General features: G+C 40.2%; 1 long non-coding RNA gene across 1 annotated transcript in view; it reads left to right on the top strand.

The window, feature by feature from the left end:
- Window positions 1–251: 251 nt before the first annotated feature.
- Window positions 252–26,118, top strand: part of LOC127581861 (uncharacterized) — an 86,045-nt gene continuing 60,178 nt past the window's right edge. The window contains exons 1-3 of the long non-coding RNA XR_007958024.1: window positions 252–546; window positions 11,771–11,898; window positions 24,606–24,708. This is a non-coding gene — a long non-coding RNA (uncharacterized LOC127581861). The remainder of the gene's footprint in view (window positions 547–11,770; window positions 11,899–24,605; window positions 24,709–26,118) is intronic.

Raw genomic sequence — 26,118 nt, 5'->3', positions numbered from 1 at the left:
TGTAGTTTTGGCGGAATGCATTGCCAAGGTGTGGCGTTGGGTCGTTGCCGGGACTTGTGTGCACGCTTGTCAGCCCCAGATCCGCTCATTGTGTTGTATTTGGCAACATTCACCGAATGCGAATACATTGTTGTGGAGCCTGCCATCTCTTCCAGACAGTAGGGGTGGAGACAGGCAATCCGATTCCGAACTACGCCGGAGATGCAGCGTGTTCAGATTCAGCGCGAACAGCAGTCCGTTCTCTGCGCATGTACGCGCTTACTGGAACAAAAGAAAGTGGCTCTCTGCTTAAATTGTGATAAATATTGCCGGACAGCGGCTGCATTTCCTCCCTCCTCCCCCTCCAGCAGCGCGACGATGCTGAGGGTAAAGCCGCTGCCTTGGTACCCGCTACATTGTGTCAGGAGTGAAGCCTTGCAGAGGATGACGCGGTGTAGATGTGTGAATTGCAAGGGGATTCCTGCTTTCTCTCTAATTTGATCTGCTCCCCATATCTTTTCAGTTAAAAAAATTCCCCCCCCCCACCCCCACTTTTAAATCACTCGGGTAAGCGAATTCAACTACATATTTTTTATTAATAATTTTAAACTTAAACTTTTGAGAATTGCATCCAGGTTTATTAATGTCAGGATTAAGAAATAGTATTGCTGTATTTTTTTGTTCCCTGTCTGAAACTATTTTGCCCCTCGATTTTAAAAGCCGCGGTCTTCCCCTTTCGGAAGATGCCTTTGCTGGGTTGTTTCAGGCGAATTGGTGTCAATTTCACGAATCCAGGACAATGTCTTCTTGTTCCTATTAATTTAGCAGCAAAACAACGAGTCAACGAATTGCAATTAAACGTCTGTGGGCCAACTGTTACCAGGCAGAGCAATTGTTGTGAAGTAATTGTAGAAATACGGGCGTGGAGATTTTTTTGCAAGGACTCGAGACAGGAGCGATTTAAGGACATGAAATAATCTTCACGTTTTTTTAAAATCCTCTCCAACACATTAGTGCGACGGTGCAAGAAATCGACCCAACTAATTTTTTGAGCTCCCGATAGAATCGCTAGTTGTTACATGATAATCGCAAGGGTTTTTAATCATGTGATTGGCTTGTCCTGGAGAGAGTGTGTAGTGCTGCACTGAATGGTAAGTCGGGGGGGATTTACTCGGCGTTAGAAAATAACATGTTCCGGGGGGTTAGGAGTATGTTGCCCCCTTTCTGGCTGAGTTTTGCGATATTCTGCTCCAGTGCTTTGTCGCTGCGTAATTTTAATTAGCAATTTTTAGAGACATTTAAAATAAATTTTCGTCTAGATTGTGTGGCTGCTTAAAATGAACCCACCCCAGCGCTGAAGAATCCTGATTTTTAATTGCCATTAGGGAGTTATTGTTTGACCTCGCCAATGTTTATACGGATATTATGAATATTAATGTATTCCCTATTTTCAGCTCTCTTGAATCAAAACTTAAACCACGTCTGGCTGGGTGGTAATCGTTTTGGGAATTTCCAGACAGCTGAGTTTCTGGAAGAGTCAGTAACATATATTCCCTTTTTTAAAAAAAAGAAATCGAGATGTTGTCTTGCCTTGGCAAATCTTCCCCCGAAGCAGGCGTGGACGGAGACTGTATGAATCTTTGCAGCTCCGTCAGTAGCGTTTCAATGATACCAAGTCGTGCAGTTTCTTGCAACCATTTGACCTGCAGTGACCATTGTACGTGAGGACTGTTGAAAGATACGATATTAACTCAGTTCTTTCAGGAATATTTGGCAGAGGTGAGTGCTTGTCGAGTTCTTCACAATAATAATGGAACCACCCATTACGCCCAGATGCAAATGTATAATTGGGTCTTGCGACCTTCTACTGTGGTGACATTTTTTTGGACTGTATTCCATATTTGGGAAGTTTTAAATGCGTTATCTACCTGTCTCCATCCAATGCACTTTTAAAAATGAAGCTTCACTTTGTTTTCTTCGTAAAGATGGGCATTTAGTTTAAATTTAACAACCGTTAACCATGAACTTGGAATCACAATTCATTTGAAAAGCGATGCAAAACACCGTGGATGCTGTAAATCTTAAATTTAAAAAGAAACAAAGTACTGGAAATACTCAACAGGTCAGTCAGTATCTTTGAAAAGTAACAATTGATTTCAAGTCAGTGATCTGCAATGGAAATCACGGGCACGTTTGATCCATATGACTAACTCGTCCCACAATAGTCGTGCAATTCTGATGAAAGGCCACCTATCTCCACACATGCTGCCTGAACTGCAGAATATTTCCAGCTTTTTCTGTTATTTCCAAAACAGGGGAATTTGAAACCTGTTTTGCTGATGAATAAACCTATTTTGGTTGTGGTACTGGCCCAATGTATGGATGGGGAGTGAGTAAAGGCCTGTTTGAATGAGAATCCTCCTCTCATTACTTGTTTTTGTGTGACCATTGAGCCAGTTATTTTGTTCCTCCCAAACAGTATTTTTTTCAGAAATGACCTGCTGGAGAACTCAGTAGGTCGAGCAACACCTATTGGAGGGAAAGAAATGGTTGACGATTTGTGTCGGGACTCTGCATCAGGACTGAGTGTGTAGAGGGAAGACAACCACTTCTTACACTGGCTGTCATCCCTATGCAGTCTCGGTCCTGCTGCAGTGTCCCACCTGAAACGTCAGCTGTTTATTTGACTCTACAGATGCTGCTTGACCTGCTGGATTCTTTCAACAGTTCATTTTGTTTTTCGCTCCAGACTCCAGCATCTGCAGTGTTGTCTTCAAATTGGCTGTTGTGTACTCTCGCTTCTTGTCCCTCACTATTAATACCCCCCCCCCCCCTTTCTTGTTTCCAACAGTAGTTCTTTTACAGGATCACGAAATTGTGGACTCTTTTCATTCTTTCACTGCAGCAGTTTATAGGCTTTTAAAATGAAAGCTTTGCCGCACCCAATTGTTGCTTATCCTTTTCAATTTTGCTTTTTGTACTGCAGGACTTCACGTAAACTCCTGAATAAATACAGTTGACTTGCATCCATCCTTGGCACCCAGCTTGTAGCACACAGTCATGTTAGTTGGAATTGTAATATAATCCTGCTGATGTTTATTGAGGGGACACTGATAAGGTGATGATTATATGGTAGGTAGGTCACCTCCAGCATTATTTCTTCGAGTTAGTCCTTTAGCCACATGGTTTTCAGAACAGAATAGCTTGTTTCTCAGAGCTGACTTTAAACAGTAAAAACAACCTTCATTTTGACGTCCTGAAATACCTTTTTTAGCAGACCCCTTTTTAATTCACTCCTTGCAGCCTCTCAGACATGCTTTTCCAATATCACCTAATGGAGCTGAGTATTGTATATTTTTCCATAATGCTTCTGCAGAGTGCTTTAGAACGTTAAACTTACTTCATAAATTCAAATCTTAATGGGGAAAAAAATTGAGATTCAAATAAACTCACTATAATCAGACTTCCATGCAAACTTCAAATTGCAGGAAATGGCGATTTACTTCTGTCACTCCTATTAATAGGTCTGTATAGGAACTACTAAGGAAACAAAGGAGATGCGTGTTTTTTTTAAACCATTGTTTTTTTTCTTCTAGGAAAAGTCAAAACCATAAATGGAAATACCTAGACACGGTGCAGTCAAATTAATCCTTCTAAGTGGGACTTTTACCTTTGAGAATGATGTCCAGTAATAATTCATGTCATTCGGTGTGATCTAGACAAAGCAAGAGTGTGTACCCGGGTATCCTCAGCTTGATTGTGTTGATTGAGGAATTTCCATTGAAGGCGAGGATGAGGTTGATGCCCTGATTTTTTTTCAGCTGGTGAATACCACTGAGTATACAGAGGAGAAAGGCCCCAGTTTGATTCTATGCTGTTTTTATCACCTCTCAGCAGGGTGAAATAGGGATGATTCAGAGAAGGTGTGGCTACAGTTTTGCTCTACTCCTACCATGCGTCACTTGCTTCCTGCCCCTTTTCCTTTTCACCATCTTATTATCAAGTTCTGCACTGACACTGACTATTCAAAGGTCTTGTCTGAATAAAAACCAATTGAGCTAGAAAGTGGAAGGTATATGGTGTAGCACAGTAACTCAGAAAGGGTCATATGTTACACATGATCTTGATGAGTGAAGGAGAAGCCTCGAAGCCAAAATGGCCTACTTCTGCTTTTATTTCTTCAATGCAATTCAAGCAGTAGTACAAAATGGCCAGTATCATTGGCCAAATATTCTATGGCTTGTGCTTTATTCAGTTCCCTTGATCAGTCGAGGAATGTCTATATTACAAGCAGACAAATGATGCCATCTGTATGTCTGCCCAGCCTTGTTTCTTTCCCAATGACCTTGAGAAATGATAATATCAGAAAAGAAGATGGAAATAGCTTTGGGCAGGATAGGCCGGTAACCTGGTGACTAAGGTAACGGTGAGTGATCAAAGCTATGAAAAATTGTTGGATAGAAATGTTAGGATATAGCAAGCGTTCACCCTTATTCATGAAAAGAAAATAGATGGGCAAAGTTTGGGATCACTGAGTTGCTGTTTGTTTTTGTTTGGCTATGTTTTATATTCCCAGTCTGTTTTGTATGTCAAGAAAAGCACTAAGCTGAAAGGGTTTGCTCTATGTATGGCTTCACAGCCAAGATCCATTCAGATGGTTTTCATATCAATATTTCCCTTCAAACTGCTTTTGACATAATTGCATCAGTAGTGAAATTTTGCAGAGGTGGGAATAACAGACTGTCATAAGTGATAATAGAAGGAAAAATTGAACCATATTCTCTGAAAATATATTCAGTAAACTAGGAGAAATAGCAAATTATGAACAACAGATGGGAAGGTGAGTTTTATTGGGCAATCACTGAGGAACCTTGAGCTTTAACATTGTATTAACACTAACTCTTTCTTGTATCTATTCATAATCACTTCAACATAGTTTTAATATAATTCGATTTTCAATATAAGCATTATTGTAGTGAGCAGTCACTATTTTTGTATCCTTTTGATCAATAGAATAGAGATTCATGGTAATGTGGTGCTGTTAAAGGTTCTTTTGTAGTATAAATAACTAGAGGAAGTGCTATTAAGGCCACCGAAATCCTACTCCAGGAAGTAGTTTCTCTTTACGTATCTGGAGTTGAAGTGAGAGAGTATTGAAAGGAAAGGTCACGTTTGAAATACAAAAGAGCGGGAGCAATGTCAATATATGTTAGTTAATTCCTTCAATTGATAATTAGGGCCCAGTGAGATGGGGGTGTGACTGTTTGAATGTGCATCATTTGCTAAAGATCCCCCATTTTTTAGATGACAGCTCCTTCCAACAATGTCACACTGTCTGTGCAAAAATAATCATACCTCAGGATGTAACGGCTTCAATTCTTTACGACTGATTGTCGTCATCTGACAAATAAGCATTGCTGTGCCTTTGTTTTGTAAAGTGGTGCAGAGCATGTGGCAACTCAAAGAAAAATAAACCCAATATTGTTGATATCTCTTGACCTGTGAATGTATTTCAACAGACTCTGATACCTTTGGGATCTCTGGAGCTAATTTGACATCTGATTCAAAGGCATCAAAATGTAAAATTAATATTTGATTCTGAATAAGTTCAATAGTAAAATCTTTATATATTTGACAAATTCCATTTTATCTATTATTCATACAAAACAATTTTTCTTGCTGTCTAAATTCTTGTTGCTCTTCCTTAAATGAGTAGGATGGGCAAATCTAGCCATCTGTCTCGGCAGTTTTGGACCAAGGGATCACGACCCACTCAGGTTGGAATTGACTTCATTCTTGCTCTCTTTCCACTAGTGTTGTATCACCAGAAGTAAGAGAGAAAACCTCTTCACCCACACTTGCCAGAAAAGTAATGCAGGGAAAGAGGAAGCAGTTACGTGGAATTCTAGAATTGAAACTCAGGAAAATAATGACACCTTGGCAGAGTAGCATATTGCAGAATGAATTGTTGGGAAGTGGTGTTGCTATGAATTACCAACCACCCCAATCTGTTGGTCACTTTGCATTACATTCCTTTTAGTTTCATGAAGAAGAGGAAACTTGTCAGCCTCTCCATCCTTGTTGTTGCAATTGTGCTTTTCAAACAAATTAAACCTACCACAGAAAATTGGAGCAAGGTGTTAAAAGGGACCTTGCTAATGGTGAGATTTGCATTCTTGCAATCAACCTCTCCAATCTGGAAAGGGAACGGTTGAATCCGTGGCATGTTGTTCCTGCATTTATGGTACTTTTCCAAGATTCTCAAAGTGTTTTCTATTTTTGCTCTGTGACTTTCTTTCTCAGAACAATTCCTTCTTGGATTGAAAACTGCATCAAGTGCAATCCCGTTCCAATCTCTGTGTTCAAGGTTTATTGTTGTACTGCTGCACGACCACTTTTAATGATTGTTCCATTGTTGTGGATGGCATCATCCTATCTAGCCACGGGAGATTTTCTTTCTCATTCTTGGGTTGTTTGTTTTCCCATTATCCACTGGTATAGTTCACATTGTTCATGTTTGAATGTAACATTCTTCGAGTGGTACAAAATAACTTCTTATTTCTGTATTACATTTTCTTCTCTACTAATTCCAGAGTGCAAATATTTATGGCCTAATACTTCTGATGTGTTTATTTCTAATGCATTTCACAGATTATGTTGTGTCTTGTTGGGTATCCTGAGATTTATGAAAGACACACAAGACCAGACTAATTGTTATTTTTTTTTTTACGAGTATCTATCTAGAATAAAAATAAGTATATAATGGTTTGCAAGAACTTTTGAAAGTGAGTTCTATGAATCAATTACCTGTGCAGTAGTTTGCTTGCAGCTGAGCAGGAGAGACTACAGAATATTTTGAAAATGTACCACTGTACAAAACCCTTTGTGCAAATAAGATGTTTTGCATAAAGAACATATCCTCTCAGCAGCATCATTAACTGTTCCCCATGAAAACATCAATATGTCATTTTTCAAAGTAAATATAGACAAATTTCAACAGTTATATTGACTTTTCTATTGTAATTTTTATAACCAATAATCCTGCACTATTGGCATTATGTCATAGTTAAGTACAGCTCTGAACAGCCATTAAAATTAGAATTCCCATTGATTCCACAATTGGTGTGACATTATTAACTGCCCTCTTCAGTTCACCGGCAACTAAAGTTGGACATTAAATGCCGACATTGCCAGCAACATCCGTCTCTTAGAACATAGAACACTACAGCACAGTACAGGCCCTTCGGCCCACAATGTTGTGCCGACATTTTGTCCTGCTCTAAGATCTATCTAACCCTTCCCTCCCACATAGCCCCCTATTTTTCTATCATTCGTGTGTCTATCCAAGAGTCCCTTAAATGTCCCTAATGTATCTGCCCCCCACAACCTCCTGCAGGCAGTGTGTTCCACGCACCCACCACTCTGTGTTTTTAAAAAAAAACTTACCCCTGATATCCTCCTTATACCTTCCTCCAATCACCTCAAAATTATGTCCCCTCGTGTTAGCCATTATTGCACTGGGGAAAATGTCTCTGCCTGTCCACTCAATCTATGCCTCATCATCTTGTACACCTCTATCAAGTCACCTCTCATCCTCCTCCTCTCCAAGGAGAAAAGCCCTAGCTTGCTCAACCTATCCTCATAAGACATGCTCTCCAATCCAGGCAACATCCTGGTAAATCTCCTCTGCACCCTCTCTAAAGCTTCCACATCCTTCCTATAATGAGGCGACCAGAATTGAACACAATCTTTGGAACATATATTTGGTTGCAATCTCCACTCACTGCATATCTTTGGAATCAGAGCTGAACATAATAAATGAAAGAACACAGCACAGAAGAGAAAAGAAAGGATGCAATTGGCTGAGGGCAAGTTATGACTGACAGAGCAGTTGGAAAAAGGCACTCGCCTTCCTTTTCCTGCTAGGTCTCAGACGTCTGAGAAACTTGCATTGTATCAGTGAAATGTTTGTCAGTAGCAACTTACAAGATGCTGGAGGAACTCCACAAGTCAGGCAGCATCTACGGAGAAAAAAGGTCAGGACTATCCATTCGGGTTGAGATCCTTCATCTGGACTAAAAGATAAAGGGGAGATGGCCAGTGTAAAAAGGTGGAGGAAGGGAACATATTTCATTAACTTCTTTCAAGGATGTGGATGTTACTGAAAATATCAACATTTATTGTCCATATTTAATTGCCCTTGAACTGAAGCTGCAGTTAAGAATTAACTGCTGAAGTGGATCTGGAGTCACTTAAAGCCAGCAGATTGTCTTTCCTGAATGATATTTGTGAACCAGGTGGATTTTGCAACAATTTGGTAGCTTCATGACCACCATTATTGATATCATCTTACTTTTCAAAATATCACTTATATTTAAATTTCCCAGCTGCTGCAGTGGGATTTGAACTAATTTCTTCAGATTTGTGGGCCAGGTTTCTGGAAGCTATTCCAGTAACTTCACCATTACACCACCATGCCTGTGAGAGATAATTAAAACTGGATTCTAATTGCTCTGTTAAAACAACATGAATGGGATGAGTTGGGGTGATTTGTCTCTTCCTCATTTTTAAAAGCCTGCTGCTACCCACGCCATTTTTTTTTTATGGAGTGTTTGGAGATTAATATAGAGGCAAGATGCTGCATTGTTCATTGAATGTAAGCATAAGAACTCTTAAATGGAGAAAGAATCCAGGCGGTGGTGTGACTTCTGTCTTGAAGCCTGAAATTCAATCATAGTTTTTTAGCCTTTTTGTTCATCTCAAGATTTGCACCCTTGATGACTGAGGTTCCCTTTGATAGTTGCTTGGTGTTTATGAAAGTGCAGGCCAAGTTAATAGCTAAGCACCACAATTGTGTTTGGGGTGTCAAATTCTGCATGAGTAATGCCATAAAGTGATCAAATCTCTTTACATTGCCATTTATCAGAGGTGACAGTACTAGCACACATTATTGCATGAGCTTAGAGTGAATGAAGTAAGTGTGTAACAATATGATAATACATTTAGTTAGTACTTTCAGTGTATTAAACCATTCCCATGGTGCTTCAGGGTGTGACAGCATGCTGAAGTATACTACAATATTATATCTCAGTTTGTTGTTCATTAGTTTGTCAATTGTGGCCATTGAACCCAAGCAATATAGTGGGTAGATGTTAAACTATTTAAGGACTGGTTAATCAGAAGTTTGGACACTATCATGTAATGGCTGGATTGTGAGCTTATCCACTCTTGACTTGCTGGGACTGTCCCGTGCAAAATGAGTTTTCCCAGGTTTGGCTAATCGCTCAAAGCACTTTGTAGTTTGGTAATTGCGTGCTGCAAAACTGTGGGATTTTGAGGGAAATCATAAATTGCACCATGGACATATTTGTGGTTTAGACTGAAATGTAACATTGGGGTAATGTAGAGGAAATGGTATTCTATATCTAATCATGTTCTATTTGAATGTTTGGAGCATGAAATACAAACTCTTCAGCTTAATGTACCTTGTTGACCTTAAATTCATGAAGAATTGCACTGATTACAAATAAGATTTGAGAGTCTTGCAGAATTGACCTTTTTTAAGCTCTGGAGGAAACTAAAGGCAACAATTTAGAAGTGAAATTTGTAAATTTTTTTTGTAAATACCTTTCAGGGCATAAAAGCCTTGCTGTGTGAAGAATGCCCATATCCCTGCCCCCCCCAAAGGAGCATTACAGAAAGTTAATACTAGTAGTGATGGGAAGGATGGAATTAGGTCTTTATTTAGCACCAACTAAGTACCCACATCAAGATGAGAGGATTAGTTTTATTTAGCATCAACCTTGCTGAAATAAAACCTAGCCTGATTAATACTGTACACTCTTAACTGGTGCACTTTAAATTGTCAGAAGTGCTTAAATAACCACAGTTATTATAGCAACCCTTTTTTATTCCATTTGTAAAGCAGTTGAGCTCTCTGCTTTTTAACCTGCAATGCACTCAGATGCATTTCAACTGTTCTAAAATTAGTTTAAGCTTTTTTCATTTAAGTTTGTTTTATGAATTGTTGCACTTATAACATAGGGTTATGGATTGGCTAAGTTTCAATTTCAGCCAACTGTATTAACACTGAAGGTTCTTGGATCAGACATAGCGTTGTAGCGTAATACAGTATGGAAACAGGCCCATGAATGTGTTAAAATTGATGGGCAGGAAAAGACGGTCTAGTCTGTTAGGCCTCAGTCATAATACCTGAAATGTTGTCATTCGATATCTTCCATCCCCAGCACCCAAGGAGGAGCAAAACTTGTATTAAAACACCACAAGGCAAATATGGGCGAAATGGAAGTCCAAAGCCAGCCCAGGACTCTGTGTTGACTGTACTTACAATTTGATCTGGTTTTAATACAAGTCAGGGAATCTATGGTTCTTAGTGAGTGAGTACATCAAGTCAGCATTCATTTGCAAATTGGCTACGTGTTCCACAGGTCTGCTAGCCTTGCTGAAAGCCCAAAACTAGGCAGACTCTTGAAGAACTTATATCCCCGTTATTTCCCCAATTCATCAATAATAATACACTGATCCATCAGCTATTTTAAAAAAAACTTCCAGCAAATGATAGAAAGTATCTATGCCTGAAGTGAATGGCTCCAGGTTTTTAAGGTTATTGCAGTAATTAAGGCTTAACAGTGCAGAGTAAAGCTACTTTGGCTGTCAGCTGGACCAATGATGTCTTTAGATTAAGCTCTTTACAAAATAAAACAAACATACCATGGTCGTCTATGTGTCAATTTTCCATTTATCCCATTAACTATACTGTGAGCTCTGACTTGTGTCAATTTGGTTCAATCAGGTATTCATACATGAGGTAACATTACACATCATTCTGTGATGCAGTAAAGGAGGAAATGTTAAAGTCTTATGTAGATTCAGCATGAAAATTAAGGCATAAGGTTAGGAGGGAATGCAGTTGGCCAGACAGAGCAGTCTAGTGATTTTTTTTAACAAAAGGGATAATAGGGATAAAATCGGTTGTTTCGTGAAATAGGCATGATGGGTTAAATGACCTCCTGCGGTGTAAGATTGTTTGATTCTTAATTATCTTAACAGCTTGGGACAAATCCTATCATTAGCCAACTGAAGCTCAAACTTCCCTGGTTTTTGAGTGGGTGGGAAATTACACCAGGAAGAAATTGCAAACCCACATAGTTGCAAGACTACTTCAGCTTCACAATACCTAATGGCATTAATGTACATTTAAAAATAACTTGTAATGGAAAGTATTTATTAGCATGGCAATGTAATGTGCCCCATGTTGACTCAAAATGTTTTTCTTTGCAGATCTTTTTAAACAATATTGATATCCTGATGGCATTAAGCAGGTCATAAACAAGGAAACACTGTGATAATATTGATGATGGCAAAGTATGGTGCAATACTAGTTGAATTTGCATTCAAGTATTTGACATTTGAAATATTTTTAGGATTATGAATATCAGTCAAGAGATCCATGGATCAGTTGATGTGCACACTTTCCATGGTGGAATTGAGGCATTTGGTTCTGCCTCATTGGCAAATTAGTTCGTAGAACCACAAAGAGAAACACTGAAAACAGGCCCTTTGGTGTAGAGTCTGTGCCAACCAGCAAACATTCACCTACACCAAGGTCCCTGTGAAGGCTTCTACAATTAAGATGTTTGAGCTTGGGGAAGAAAGACTAATGTGGCCCTTCATTCGGTTTGTTCTACTTGTACAGCCTGCTTAGAAAGAATGAGCATGTGCATTTTGAGTGAGAACATAATTTATGCTTTTTCTCCTATCCTTACTGTAGGTCAACACTCGCGCCTTGGGGCTCACGTATGACGAAGGACTACTTGGGGTATGTGCTGTAGCTGGACAATACCCATGGGATCATATCTTACAGGGGTCTACAGCTTCAGAATAAATTGGGACAGAATGGTGAATTTTTATATTTTGATGTCACATTTCACGGTATAGTTAGATCTTAAAGTAAGCTTTTAAGTGACTAATATGTTAATGGTGAGGAAAAACGGATGAATCTGACTAATCCCAACAGTTCTTAGAACAGAATCCAATTGTAAACGTGCTGAAAGTAGAGCAGCTTGCTATTAAAGAAGCAATTTCCAACTAATACATTTCTGACCCAGGAAGTTATGGAGCATCTTAATGAATCGTTATTATTAACAGTTTATGGTGACTTGCTGGATTATCCTTTCTTTGATTCATTGGCTTGCACCTTTCACCATGATGACAACCTTGTTGACTTTACAATTGGGAACAGGCTAGTTGAGTTTTTTGTCATTAAACATTCATTACATTTTAAAAGGTGAACCTTGTGTTCAGAGACATTGAACCAGCACTTAACTGAAAGTAGAGTGATGGTTTCCAGGTAGAACCTTTCAGACGTGCTTTACATATGTTAACTGCTAAGGGTTGTACTCCTGACCTGCATTAGTGGTGCCAATGAAGATGTGATACAGCTACATGCTGGCCTGTATTTATATTATGAAACTGTTGAAGTTCACTTTAAAAGCTTCTTTTCTGTCTTTTTGCTTCTGTAAATTTTTGTAAAGAAAATAATGTCAAGTACTTGAGCAATGGAAAAAGGTGATGTTCAGATGTGGATTGGTAATACTTGGAATGCATTTCCTCAAATGACAATAGGATTTTATATCTACTTTTGACATAAGGGACCAGTTTGGCGCATTGAGTCCATGCTGGTTAACAGAACAATCTCATTCCACTACTAACTTTCCCTGTAGCTTACTGTCCCTACATTCCCATCAACTTCCCCTGACTCTTGCACTCATCGACACACTAGTGGCAATTTACAGTGGCCAATTAATCTACCAACACATCCTTGGGATGTGGGAGGAAATCAGAGCACTACGGGAAAGCATGTTCTCTCTTTGATCACGTAGCAAACTCCACACAGTGTCAGCAGTCAGGATTGAACCCGGGCCGCTGGACTTGTAAAGCAGCAGCTTTACCAGCTCTAATGCTATCCCGCCCACATAGTGTTAATGGAGATCACTATCCTATTTTCCAAGTTTGTGTGTTTATATAGTCTGGCTTTTAAAATGGGAATGAAAGTTAAAGTGACTGAATTCAGTACCTTTCCACTCTCTGCTAACAAAACTTCATTTGCTTAACAATTGAAATGGAATCATAGAAATATTTCAAGGGTCTGTCACTGCCTTTTCTTCCTGTTACTATTTTCAACTTGAGGCTATTGAAGACCATATTTTTATTGATTGATTCATGCTGCACAGCAATGGAATGTTAAAGTTAAGCAGCTGCAAGCTGGTTATTCTTGGGATGGGAGAAACTCTCCAGAAAATCAACATTTGTTGCTTCAGCAATCTTGTCCTCTGGATCTGGACACTGAGTCTGATTGGTGGATTCCTTCCCAGAAACCTGAGCGAACCTGCGGTAACTTCTTCACATCCAAAAACTTTAGCTTTTAGAATCCACAAAGAGACAAACAGGTGGATGATCTTTCTTCAGAAGTGGGAGAAGATAGAGATCAAATGACCTTTAGAAGACCATCTTTAATTCATTGGACTGAATTTTGATGGGGTAACCGTTTGAGTAGATAAGGGTAATGTCATCAATTATGGTGTACATTGACTCCTCAAAAGGCTTTTGACAAAGTTTGATATCAGGTTTATCAGTAAAGTTGAAGCACAAGTTGTAATGGACTTAGATAGTATGAATCCAGAGTCATCTAAATAAAACTAAGTGGGTCATGGTGAAAGGTTGTTTCTCAGACTGGAGGAAGGTAAATAGCATTGTTTCCCAGGGATCTGGGTTAGGGCCCTTAAACTCGAGGGTGCAAGCAACAATTTCTAAATTTGCAGATGACGCATAACTTTAGGTAGTTGTGTCAACTGCAAAGAAGGTAGTGATGAATTATGGCAGGATATAATTGGGCTGGTGAATGTGTGGCAGATAACAGTCAATGCAGGAGAATGAGAGGAGCTGCATTTTCATAGGAAGAATGAGGAAAGGAGGGAATAAAGAATACGATTCCCAAAGATGTGCAGGGGCAGAGGGACCTGGGGGTAAGGGTGCACAATTCAATGAAAGTGGCAGAGCAGGTTGAGGAAGTGGGTAATAAGGTATACACAATTCTGCTTTTTCTCAATAGAGGCAGAAGAGTACAAAAGCAAGGGTGTTGTGCTGAACCTGTATTAAACACTGATCTGCCCTTAACAGACACAGACAATTCTGATCACCTTGTTATCAGAAGGATGTGAAAGCATTAGAGTCGAGAAAAGATTTATGTTTCATTCCAAGAACCAGAGACAGTTACAAGGATAGAATAGAAGCACTGGGGCTGTTCTCTTTAGAGAATGGAAGGACGAGGGGGAGATTTGATGGAAGTATGTAAAATGATGAGGGATCTGGGCAAAGTTGACAGCAGGAGACGAAGATGAGAAGGGGGAATTAATATCGGGTAATGTGGAAATGGCCAAGGCCTTGAATGACTATTTTGTGTCTTCACGGTGGAGGACATGTCTAATGTGCCAAAGAGAGGTGCTATGGATGCATTGGGGGGGAAGGGTGGGGTGAGGGGAGCTTGATACAATCGCTGTCACTAAAGAGGTAGTGATGAGCAAACTCGTGGGCCTAAAGGTAGACAAGTCCCTGGTCCCAGTGGGATGCATCCCAGGGTACTGAAAGGAATGGCAGAAGTTGCAGTAGAGGTGTTTGTGATAATTTACCAAAATTCTCTGGGCAGAGGTTTGCTCAAGACTGAAGAAGAGCCCTCAGCATTATTTTGTCTTGCTACTGATGGCACCACTGCCAGTCTGAGTACGTTAACAGAGGGCTTGAGAAGTTGAGCCACAGTCAGTGTGGACTAACCGCCCCACAACCGGTACGTGTATCCAGCAGTGACTGAATCACTGCCGTCCACTTACAGCAACCTGTGGGCAATCTGAGTGGAGATAGTCGGTTCATGTACTGCCAGTTACAGAAGCAGTGTGTCAGAATTAGGTGAGAGGGAGCCCTTTCAAACTTCTAGCAGATCTTTGTCTGAAGAACTGGCAAATATTGAAGAGCTACTGTTACTCTTGCTTCCAATATTAGGTTGGGACTAAATGGTAGTTGCTTGCTGCACTCCATTACGTACTAAGAGGTCAACTGTAGTTTCACTCTTACAATTTTTTTTTATATGATAAGGCCTGGCATTTCGACTTGAACCTTGTGCTACCCCTCCCCTTAAACAACAAAGGGTTTTCTCCAATGTCCACTCTGTTTAGTGAGCTCAGTGGGAATTGGATTGAGTGTTATAAAGAGACCGAGATGTTTAAAATTCCATGGAACTTTATCATCTCATTAAACTTTATTATTAACTGTGTCACTTTACTCTGTACTGTTACTGTTTTTACCTGTACTACATCAATGCACTCTGGACTGACTCAATGTAACTGCACTGTGTAATGAATTGACCTGTACAATCAGTTTGTAAGACAAGCTTTTCACTGTACCTCGGTACAAGTGACAGTAATAAACCAATACCAATCTGTTGGTTGATATTACAGTTGGAATATCATCATTGGAGATTATGCACATATGAATATTCTGAATTATTATTTGGGGTACTTTTTGTTTACTCTTTTATGGGACTGTGGGTATTGCTGGCAAGACTAACATTTACTCTCCATCTTTAAATGCCCTGGATTATGAGAGGCATAGGTAGACAGCCACTATCATTTCCCAGGGTTGAAATGCCTAATAGTAGAAGGGATGCATTTAAGGTGAGAGGGGGAAAGCTTTTTACACAGAGTGGTGGGTGCCTGGAATGCACTGCCACAGGTAGTACTGGAGGCAAATATGATAGAGGCATTTAAGAGGCTCTTAGATAGGCACCTGAGTGTGCAGAGAATGGAGAGATATAGACATTATGTAGGCAGAAGGGATTAGTTTGGTTAGGTGGTTAACTACTAGTTTAATTTGGCAGAACATCGTTGCAGGGCCTGTTCCTGTGCTATACTGTTCTATGTTCTAAGGCTAAGGTGAACTGTCACCTTGAACAACTGCGGTCCTCACGGTGGAGGTACACGTTGCTCTGGATAGATTATTGCAGTGTAAAGACACTTGAGGTCTTGTAATGGTTTGGTGGTCTGCATTTCCTTTTTTTAATTAGTCAAATATGAGGTTAATGAACATAGGATTGCTCTTAATGACTTTTTTCCCAATGGACTAATTGGTACTGTGACATTAAAACCTTGTCCAGTAGGCTCACCCCATCATCCAAGTCATCTTCGCCATTGAATATTTGTTATTTTTAGGATTAAAACACTTTCCAGGATTATGACTGCTCTCATCCCTCACCACCTAGAAATTGTTTATTATTTGATTCCTCACATTAACAGTTCCACTCTGTGTATTAGTCCTACGTACCTACCCCTGTGTAACATACACATCTCCCACACATTCGTAACACTGCTGTCATTCTCTGAGAATAAACTGTGTTTCACCATAACGCTACCCACAGATACAGTAAGTTTCAATGCAAATGAAGAAAAAAGCTGGCACTGTCCCAAAGGTGTCCTTTCAGTGAGTGATCCTGGACTTCAGATACCATGCAGGAGGGTAAAGATTACTGCATTGTAAGGACCTGGAATTGCTAATATTCTATATGGATAATGAGGGCAGAAGTACAATCAGGTAGTCTGTAACGATGTTAAGTTTTCCATTCTCTAAAGTACATCCTTGAATACCCAACTGCATCTGTTTTGTGTACATCAATTTTGGTCTTGGACAATTTACTGTGAAAAATCTGTTTTTAAGAATATGAAGCTGTGCCCATACTGTCCTTGGTTATCTGATTTATTTTTGGTGCACTTTCACTTCGAACACTGTTCTTTTATGCCAAAAATAACATCCTGGAAGGTTTCTGTTTATTTTTAACTGGAAGTTAAAGGCTTGAATGTGATTTTACAAGATCCAGTTCCTTCTGCTGGGAACTTAAATTGCGATTAAACCAAGCTAATCTGCTAATCTTCACAGCCTGAATTATATTAGGTCAATGAGTGACAGATCAGAGGCAGGATCAAGCAATGATGCACTATTGGAGTTGTTTGTGTCCTTTTCAAATCTGCCGATGTATTGGCAGAGAGGTGCTAGGCACAGAGCAAGCATCACTTGTACCCCTTGATGTTAGTCTGGCCATGTGTCCCTACAACTCTCTTCAGTGACATTGTAACTGTAAGAAATGGCGTCCACTTATCCAGCAAACTCTCTCTAATTAGGCATGTTGGATATCTCTGAGCGGGGCAAGCCGCTTGCACTTGTTCTGGATATACATTCTTCCTCCCCACTTACTGTCCTAGCATTTGGAGAAAGAACATTGGACAAAAACCTGTTGGATCTGGTCAGCCAAGCCTGGCGTGTTGACACCACAGCCTTGCGCAATACAATTGCGTTAAAGGAACAGGCCAGAACACACGAGTTGAGAAAACCTTTTTTTTTGCCTGAGAGCAGTCACACCCCCAGCTCCCCTGTCTTTGTCTGACATTTAGAATCATTCAAAAACCAATAAAATGATGTAAATAATTATAAATTTAACTGTAAGTTACTTGGTGTTTGCAACAACAATTTTTGTTTCTTCCTCTTGTTTCTGTATAGATAAATGCTCATGAATCGTGTCAGATCTCAAGTGGGGCAGTATCTGCAGTTTCCCCTGCTTAAGTGCTGGATACTTCCAGTAATTTTGTGCTCTGCTGCTAAACAGAGTGCAGAGTCTGGTGGCAGAGTGCGGCAGGTCTGTCTTCAACTTTTGCACTTGGGGTACACATGCATTGAAGCCCCAAACTTGCTGGCATGTACTTATAATGTGACTGAACTTTATATTCAGTTTGAGGGATAGAAGAATGGGTCCAGTATTTTAAATTTAAATAATGGCAGTTGGGAGGGTATGAAGACACAGCCGGTGAATTGACAAGTTCATTCAGTTGCAGTGCAGTGGCGGACATTTAAGGTGATCTTTTAGAACATACAGAATTGACATTCAAACGAGAAAGGAAAATTCCAAGGAGAGGGCCCATTTGACAATGGTTAATTAAAAAAGGATAAAGCTAAATCAAGCCCAAGGAAGGGCATATAATTGCCTTGTTAGTTGCCAACCAATTTTTACCCCTTTCATTGACCAATCGGAATGAGTTGTGTTCCTCCATCCCTACTTGGGTTAAGTGTGGATAATGCTTGCACTGAATCTGCTCATTGGCTGAACTCTTCAAGCTGTCAAGGACTTGGTGTCTTCAGCTTTATGAAACTGCCATCCGGATATCTGAAGTCGTTGTCTGTGGGAGGAGGTTACAAGAAGTACTGCCAAAGATGCACTTAAAAGGATAAATGTGGATGCTGGAAAGAAATGCCTGGTTAAGGAGCTTAAACAGTCACTCTGCTTTTCTTGACAATACATGGCAGAAATTTGAAATAAATAAGAACAAAAAAACTCTGGAAATAAGTTCTGAAGAAGTGGATAGTTCAAAAGCCAAATCACGTTTTCTTATTAAGATGTAAAGTGACCTGCTGTGCAATTTATTATAGTCTATTCATCTGAGTCAGTGCTGTGTTGTAATATAGAGCTGGTAGTGTTTGGAGGAAACATGAAAAATAAATTACAATGATGTAAATACGGAGTTTTCCTCTCACCTAGTCCCTCTCTTATCACTCTTTAAATTATTAAATGCAGGAGATGTTCAATAACGTATTTATTTTTATCTGATAAACCTCACCCAAACTGAAAATTTGCCTACTGCCAAAACAGGTCTACGGCAGACGTCATCTCCCTGGCCCTACACTCATCTCTGGAGCATCTGGTTGGTAAAGACACCTACGTTTGTCTATTGTTTATTGACTGCAGCTCCGCCTTCAATACTATAGTTCCATGTAAATTCATCTCCAAGCTCCTAGACCTGGGACTCACCACCTCCCTTTGCAAATGGATCCTTGACTTCCTGACCAACAGACCACAATCAGTAAGGATAGGCAACACCTCTGACATGATCATGCTCAACACTGGTGCCCCACAAGGCTGCGTCCTCAGCCCCCTACTCTATTCCCTATACATTCACGACTGTGTGGCTAGATTCTGCTCTATATCCACCTACAAGCTTGCAGATGATACCACCATGGTGGGCCATATCTTAAATAATGATGAGTTGGAGTACAAGAAGGAGATGGAGAGCTTAGTGACATGATGTCATGACAACAACCTTTCCCTCAATGTCAGCAAAACAGAAGAGCTGGTCATTGACTTCAGAAAGTGGGGGCGATGCACATGTTCCTGTCTACATCAATGGTGCTGAGGTCGAGAGGGTTGAGAGCTTCAAGTTCCTGGGAGTGAACATCACCAATCACCTGTCCTGGTCCAACCACAGATGCCATGGGCAAGAATGCTCACCGGCACCTCTTCTTCCTCAGGAGGCTAAAGAAATTTGGCATGTCCCTTTGACCCCCTCAAATTTTTATCAATATGCTATAGAAAGCATTCTATCCAGATGCATCACGGCTTGGTACGGCAACTGCTCTGCCCATGGCCGCAAGAAACTGCAGAGAGTTGTGGACACAGCTCAGCACGTCACGGAAACTGACCTCCACTCCATGGACTCTGTCTATACTTCTCGCTGCCTCTGTAAAGCAGCCAGCATAATCAAAAACCCCACCCACCCTGGACATTCTCTCTTCTCCCCTCTCCTGTTGGGCAGAAGATACAAAAGCCTGAATGCATGTACCACCAGGCTTGAGAACAGCTCCTGTCGTGCTGTTATAAGACTATTGAATGATTCCTTATTATGATAACATGGACTCTTGACCTCAAGGTACCTCATTATGACCTTGCACCTTGTTGTCTACCTGCACTGCACTTTCTCTGTAATTGTAACACTTTATTCTGCATTCTGTTATTGTTTTACCCTGTACTACTTCAATGCACTATTGTAATGAAATGATCTGTACAAATGGTATGCAAGACTGGTTTTTCACTGTACCTTGGTACATGTGACAATAAACCAATTTACCGACTTATAGTGTAGCCACTTTGCTCTATTGCATGAACTAGGAACAAATGTCGGTGTGGCATGAGGCATGTATGATAATGATGGAGGTAAAGAGACATGGAATGGAAATGTACACACTCTTGTTGAGGTCTTCAGTAAAGATTAAATGCATCTTCTAAAGTTCATGATATCTACTTGAAATTATATTAATGCAACATTATCCGCTCTATGAAATGGCTGGCGGATTACCTCCTGATGTCTGATTTTCAGCATCTTAAATGCCAACAATAACTCTTGACTGTATTTTCCCTGTTGTTCATTCTGGATTCCTTGTATTTTACCTTTTGGTTTTTTTCCTTGTACTTTACCTTGTTTTTCTTTGGTTCCCCACCCCCCGGCACACTTGCATGTCTTTTTCACAGGTGTCTGTCACCTGTGGCTAAACATATTCTTGGAAGTGTAATTGTTGGATCTCTGAACTCCAATCATTCCACACACCCCTCCCTCCCACCCCACCCAACTCCTTCCAGTGGTCACCAAACACATCCATACTCATCAACTGGAAAGTAGATAGTCTTCTGATTATTGTCTGTCATTCAAATGGTAACATATCTAATGCTTTTTATGAGTAGAGTCAGGAAATGGCACTTTTAAAAACTTCTTAAATGGCCTTGGGATCTCTCACCTGGGTTACTTAAAACAGTGTCTGGGTATTGGTCTTAAATTCTTGAAAACTTCAGGAGACTATTGATCGGTTGGCAACCCTGCTTACATGCTATCATTATCAGACTTCACGCAGTACTGAAGGTATATGAATTATGACTAAGTCCGGAATACAGCTAGAGTGTTTAAACACTGTTCCAGGGATTTAGCACCCATCTAAAATGGATGTTGTTGAGGAAGCCTGTTTCTCAGTGCTGGATGCTGTTCCTTTCTGTAAGTAACCTTGCCCTTTTTGCTGCCCAGGCTTGCTGCTGAACATTTTCCCACCTATTCCTCAATTTCTTTTCTAACTGAGTAGCTGCCTTTTTGGAACAAAAAAACTCCTTTGCTATAAAGCAATAGACAGCTTTTAAGATCATCTCATTTGCCAACTGCCTTTGTTTTGTGGAAATGCATATATACCCCTCTGGGTATCCTATTGTCAGTGCAGATTTGGGAGAGGAGTGGGACTACCTGATGGAACCTCCAGGTGCTGAAGCTGAGCCACCTGAGACATCTCAACCCGTGCACAGAATCACTGAAGCAATTTATATCTATTTTCTTAGAAATTTATTAATGACTAAATTTGTAAATTTTGTAATTGATAAATGTGCAAGGATATATTTTAAGAATAATAAAATAATATTTGCCTCGTAGTCTTGGATAGTTAAGAGCATTGTTTGTCAGTGGTACCTTCCAAGCTAAAAGAAGAAAATATTTAACATGCAATTCATAAGCTCTCACTAATTTGCCTTTTTGTGAATTCTGCCTTCAGATGCAGGAGGAGTTTTTTTTTAAATACTATAATTGCATTTTGAGATAATTGATGAAAATTCACTTTTTAAAAAAAAGTGCAACTGCTATCCAAATTACATATTAAGGCGATTGGCAGTTGTATGCAATGTTCATTTTGTTCTTTGAGCTAATACAAGATTTCACCTTCTACCCTAATTGCACAGTGGACTAAAATATCACATTACTTTGTGCTGGATCCAGCAGGTCAGACAGCATGAGTAGGGAATAAAGCAGAAGTTTTGGTTCAAGGACCGACTATTAGAACTGCTGCACTGTTAGGAGGTTGAAGGCAGGTCAGATTGGGATGGAGAGTCAAAGTGACAGGCAACTGGAAGATTAGGGTTACCCTTGTGGATTGGAAGGGGGTATTCTGCAAAGTGGTGACCCAACCCGCATTATGCTTCTGCAATGCAGAGGAGGCCACTGGGTGCAATACGCCAAATGGGAAGAAGTGCAAGAAAATTGCTGATTCACCTTTTTAATTTTGCTGCCAGTTTCCACCCTGCTGTACCTTCTCCTTGATTTCTCTCCACATTTCAGTCGATAGGTTAGTCACCATCCACTATAAACCACCTACTCTCATGGCTACCTTGACTACACCTTCTCTCACTTTGCTTCCTGTAAGGACTCCATTCCATTTTCCCAGTTTCTCCATCTCTTTCTTTACATGCTTTTTGATTTTTCTTTTTCCTAAACCGTGGCTTCTCCTCTTCCATAGTCGATACCATATCTCTGTTTCCTGCATGTCTGTACTTGCCTTCTCTCTTCCCAGCTAGAACAAGGATAGGGTTGTCCTCTCCTTCCACCCACCACATTCAATGGATCTTCCTCTACGAACTTCCACCACCAGACATAAGACATCCTGCAACCCCACCCTCAACCCAACCTTCTCCAATTTTCAGCATGCTGATGGGATTATTCCTTGATTCTATGCAGCTCCTTGATTCTGCTCTTCCATCTCGATCAACCACGTCCCCTCTCCCAGCACCTTTCCATTGTGATACTTGCACCTTTACCTCCTTTTTTCATCATCAGTTTGCATGCAAAGCATTAATTCTCTTGCACTTCTTCCTATTTAGTGCATTGCATTCTGTACTCACAATTTGGTCTCCTTTGTATTGGAGAAGCCAAATCCAGATTGGGGACTGCTTTATACAACGCTTCAGTCCACAAGGGTTACCATTGCACCTCCACTCCATTTATTAATTCACTCACTGTTCTATTTGCAGTTTCTTTGCATCCTTCTTGCAGCTTACCTCCCCGACTAGCTTCGCAACCGTCAGATAATACTGATATATTGTACTCAGTTCTATCAATGTTGGTGATTCTAGGTTGTAGTTAGCTGAGGTGAAAACATTGAACCTTGCAGCACAGCAATAACTAAGAACCACCTTTCTAAAAGTGACCCATTCATTCCCTTTTTCTGTTTTCAACTAAACCAACAAGCTGGGGCCCAATCACCAACCCCTGTGCACCCCACTCTTCACAGTGTGCTGACCTGAGAAAGATCTGACTTTGTACCTTGTTTCAGCAATACCCAATATAAGTTGAAGGGAAGATACAGTATTTCTTTGCAACCCTTGGGTCTTGATATTGAATATTAATAAATTCATTATATAAACAGATCTGGTTAATTAAAGGTTGTACCTTTTCTGTTTCAATTTTTCTTTTCTGTCTATAACCAACATTTTTGATTTTAAAGTAATTCTGACAACTATTGGTTTGCAACTTATCAAACATTTCTCCTTATTCTCCCTACTCCTTCTCTGTAACTTAAAACACACTTGTTTTCTCAGCTTTTCCAGTTCTGATGAAGGGTCCTTGACATGAAACACTGACTCTGTTTCTCTCCCCACTGATGCTGACCGACCTGCAAAGGGATTCCAGTATTTCTTGTTTTTGCTTTGGAACTCCAGCATCAGCAATTTTTTCTGCCCCAAATGTTGTGCTTTTCTTGCATGTACATATTGGTATTGGTTTATTATTGTCATTTGTACTGAGGTACAGTGGAAAAACTTGTCTTGCATACTGATCGTACAGGTCAATTCATTACACAGTGCAGTTACATTGAGTTAGTACAGGGTGCATTGAGGTAGAACAGGTAAAAACAATAAGAGTACAGAGTAAAGTGTCACAGCTACAGAGGAAGTGCAGTGCAGGTAGACAATAAGGTGCAAGGTCACAACAAGGTAGATAGTGAGGTCAGAATCCATCTCGTTGTATAAGGGAACCGTTCAATAGTCTTATCACCGTGGGATAGAAGCTGTCCTTAAACCTGGTGGTATGTGCCCTCTGGCTCCTGTATCTTCTGCCTGATGGAAGAGAAGAGAAGAGAGAATGACCCCGGTGGGTGGGGTCTTTGGTTATGCTGGCTGCTTCACCAAGGCAGTAAGAGGTAAAGACTGAGTCCAAGGAGGGGAAGCTGGTTTCCGTGACGTGCTGGGCTGTGTCCACAACTCTCTGCGGTTTGTTGCAGTCCTGGGCAGAGCAACCCTTCGCAACCAGAGCTTAAAACATTTGTGTGTCTTAATGACAAGATGTGCCACAATTACTCAGCAGGCCAGGAGAGTGAAATGTTTCAGGACAACAACCTTTCATCAGTGAAAACACTTCAGAACCCTAGTTATATTGCCTGAAGCTGTCTTGAATCTTCGACATAACTCTAAGTTGGGGATCTGTGGCGTGTTGCTATCTCAAAAAGCAACAAGGTTCTAAGAGATTTGAATGTGGATCATTTTTCTAATTATATTTTAAATGACATTTTTGTAGAGCTTGCAAGAGCAAATATAATTGAAATGTCTTGTGATACTAAATCTTTGCTGTGTCATTGCAGCTTGCACTGATTTATTTTCATCCAATTTTTCTGCTTATTTCCTCCATTTTTAGTGTGTGACTTTATTTGGCAATGTCAGGATTACTGTTGCATACAGGGGAATAGGCTGCAAGTACTGACCTAAGGTCATGAATAAAGTATAGCCACTTGGGTGTGGCTTTGGAGGGTTTATGGTGATTTATAAACAGCACTCAGCAAGAGGCAGGAGGAAAGAGAAATAGACCTTAGTAGATGCAAAATATTTGTATCATCACCTCTGTGCTTCATTAACAACCTTTCTATTCAACTTCGATCTTTCACAGCTTGGCAGGAATTGGTACTAAGGTGGAAAGTATCTAATCTTGGAACCTCGCAGTTCAGAAAACATTTTGGAAAGTCCTGAACACTAAATGACTCTCTGAGGAGGTAAGCAATTTCCCCACCCCCTCCCCCACGCCTCCAAAATTACCTTGATACCTTGCAACACTGAAGCATCTGTGCTCAATCTGCACTGAAGCAACACTGTATTGATGATTATTGCAATAGGAGACAAACTACTGTGTGGTATTGTGACCTTTCAAAGGCTGATGCTTATTTGAGTATGAGAGTGATCTTTAACAAAGTGGATGAACCTGAATATTGGTTGCCCCAAGAGGTTGTATCTGGTTGATGTAGCCAGTAACACAAAGCTAGACAAAAGGTCCTTTCACGCCTGTAATACTCTAGAGCTGCTTAGTGCTTCAGCTCTGGTCCTGGGATGGGAATGGTCCATGCGTTCTTGTCTACAGGTAGTTCTGCTATAACGCTTGATTCCATAATGCAAATTGGTTACAATGCCAGAGATGGATGAGGGAACACTGCATTACGCAGGCTGTATTGGTTATGGTGCGATTGGGGAAAACCATTTGAAATCTGTGCTTTGAAGGCAACCACAGCCTGTTCTGCTGTAATGTGACTGTCTATAATGCATGGTTTCTTACAAATCTAACTATTGTGTTGTAGTAGCAGAACTACCTGTACTTAATTCTTGGTGGTACATCTCTTTTAACCTATATGTATGATGTGAATTGTTGTCCTGTATCTGTCCTCACTAGGAGGTGTTTCTTGTGAAGGAGCAACATGATGGCACTGTGTTTCATTTCAACTCTTTAAGGAATATCCGTGGCATTTAGAAAGGCTAACTTTAGAAAATATCTTCCAAAGTGCCCACCTAATGTAGCAGATTATGCAAAACTGGCATTAATGGAAGATGATGCCTTATGAACAACATTAAATTAACTTGCACCTCAGAGGCTAACATTGAATTGCATTTTGAACTTACGAATGCCCCATTTTACCAAATAGTTCCCAAAATTCATCATCCTATGCCATTTAAAAACAAAGTATCCTTTCTATAACCCAAGCAAAAAAATTTTTTACTAACTCTGCCTCCAGCTCCTCTTAATTTGTTTCAATGCAAACATTGTTAGTCTTTATAATCTTCTTCCTTGTTGCTGTTGCAGTACTTTTAAGGACACTTACTTCATTGTATTAATGCTAGACTGTCAATTAAGCTTATTTTAAAAAGAGATATGGACACGGTCAGCATGTATTGCTATCCCTAAATGATGTCCACACTGAGCTGGCTTGTGAGAGAGCAGTTAGGGTTAACCGCATTGGTAAGTTTGGAGTTGCCTATCAGACAGACTGTGTGAGGATGGCAGATTTGCTTCCTGAAGCACATTGGGAAACAGAGGAGTTTATGCAACAATCCAGTAGATTTGTGGTCACTATTTATACTAGCTTTGAATTCTTGATTTGGTAAACTGAATTATAAATTTCCCAGCTGCAATATCT

The sequence above is a fragment of the Pristis pectinata genome, chromosome 22 (assembly GCF_009764475.1).
Source record: "Pristis pectinata isolate sPriPec2 chromosome 22, sPriPec2.1.pri, whole genome shotgun sequence".
NCBI classification, from domain to species: domain Eukaryota; kingdom Metazoa; phylum Chordata; class Chondrichthyes; order Rhinopristiformes; family Pristidae; genus Pristis; species Pristis pectinata.
This window is presented reverse-complemented; position numbering and strand designations above follow the sequence as displayed.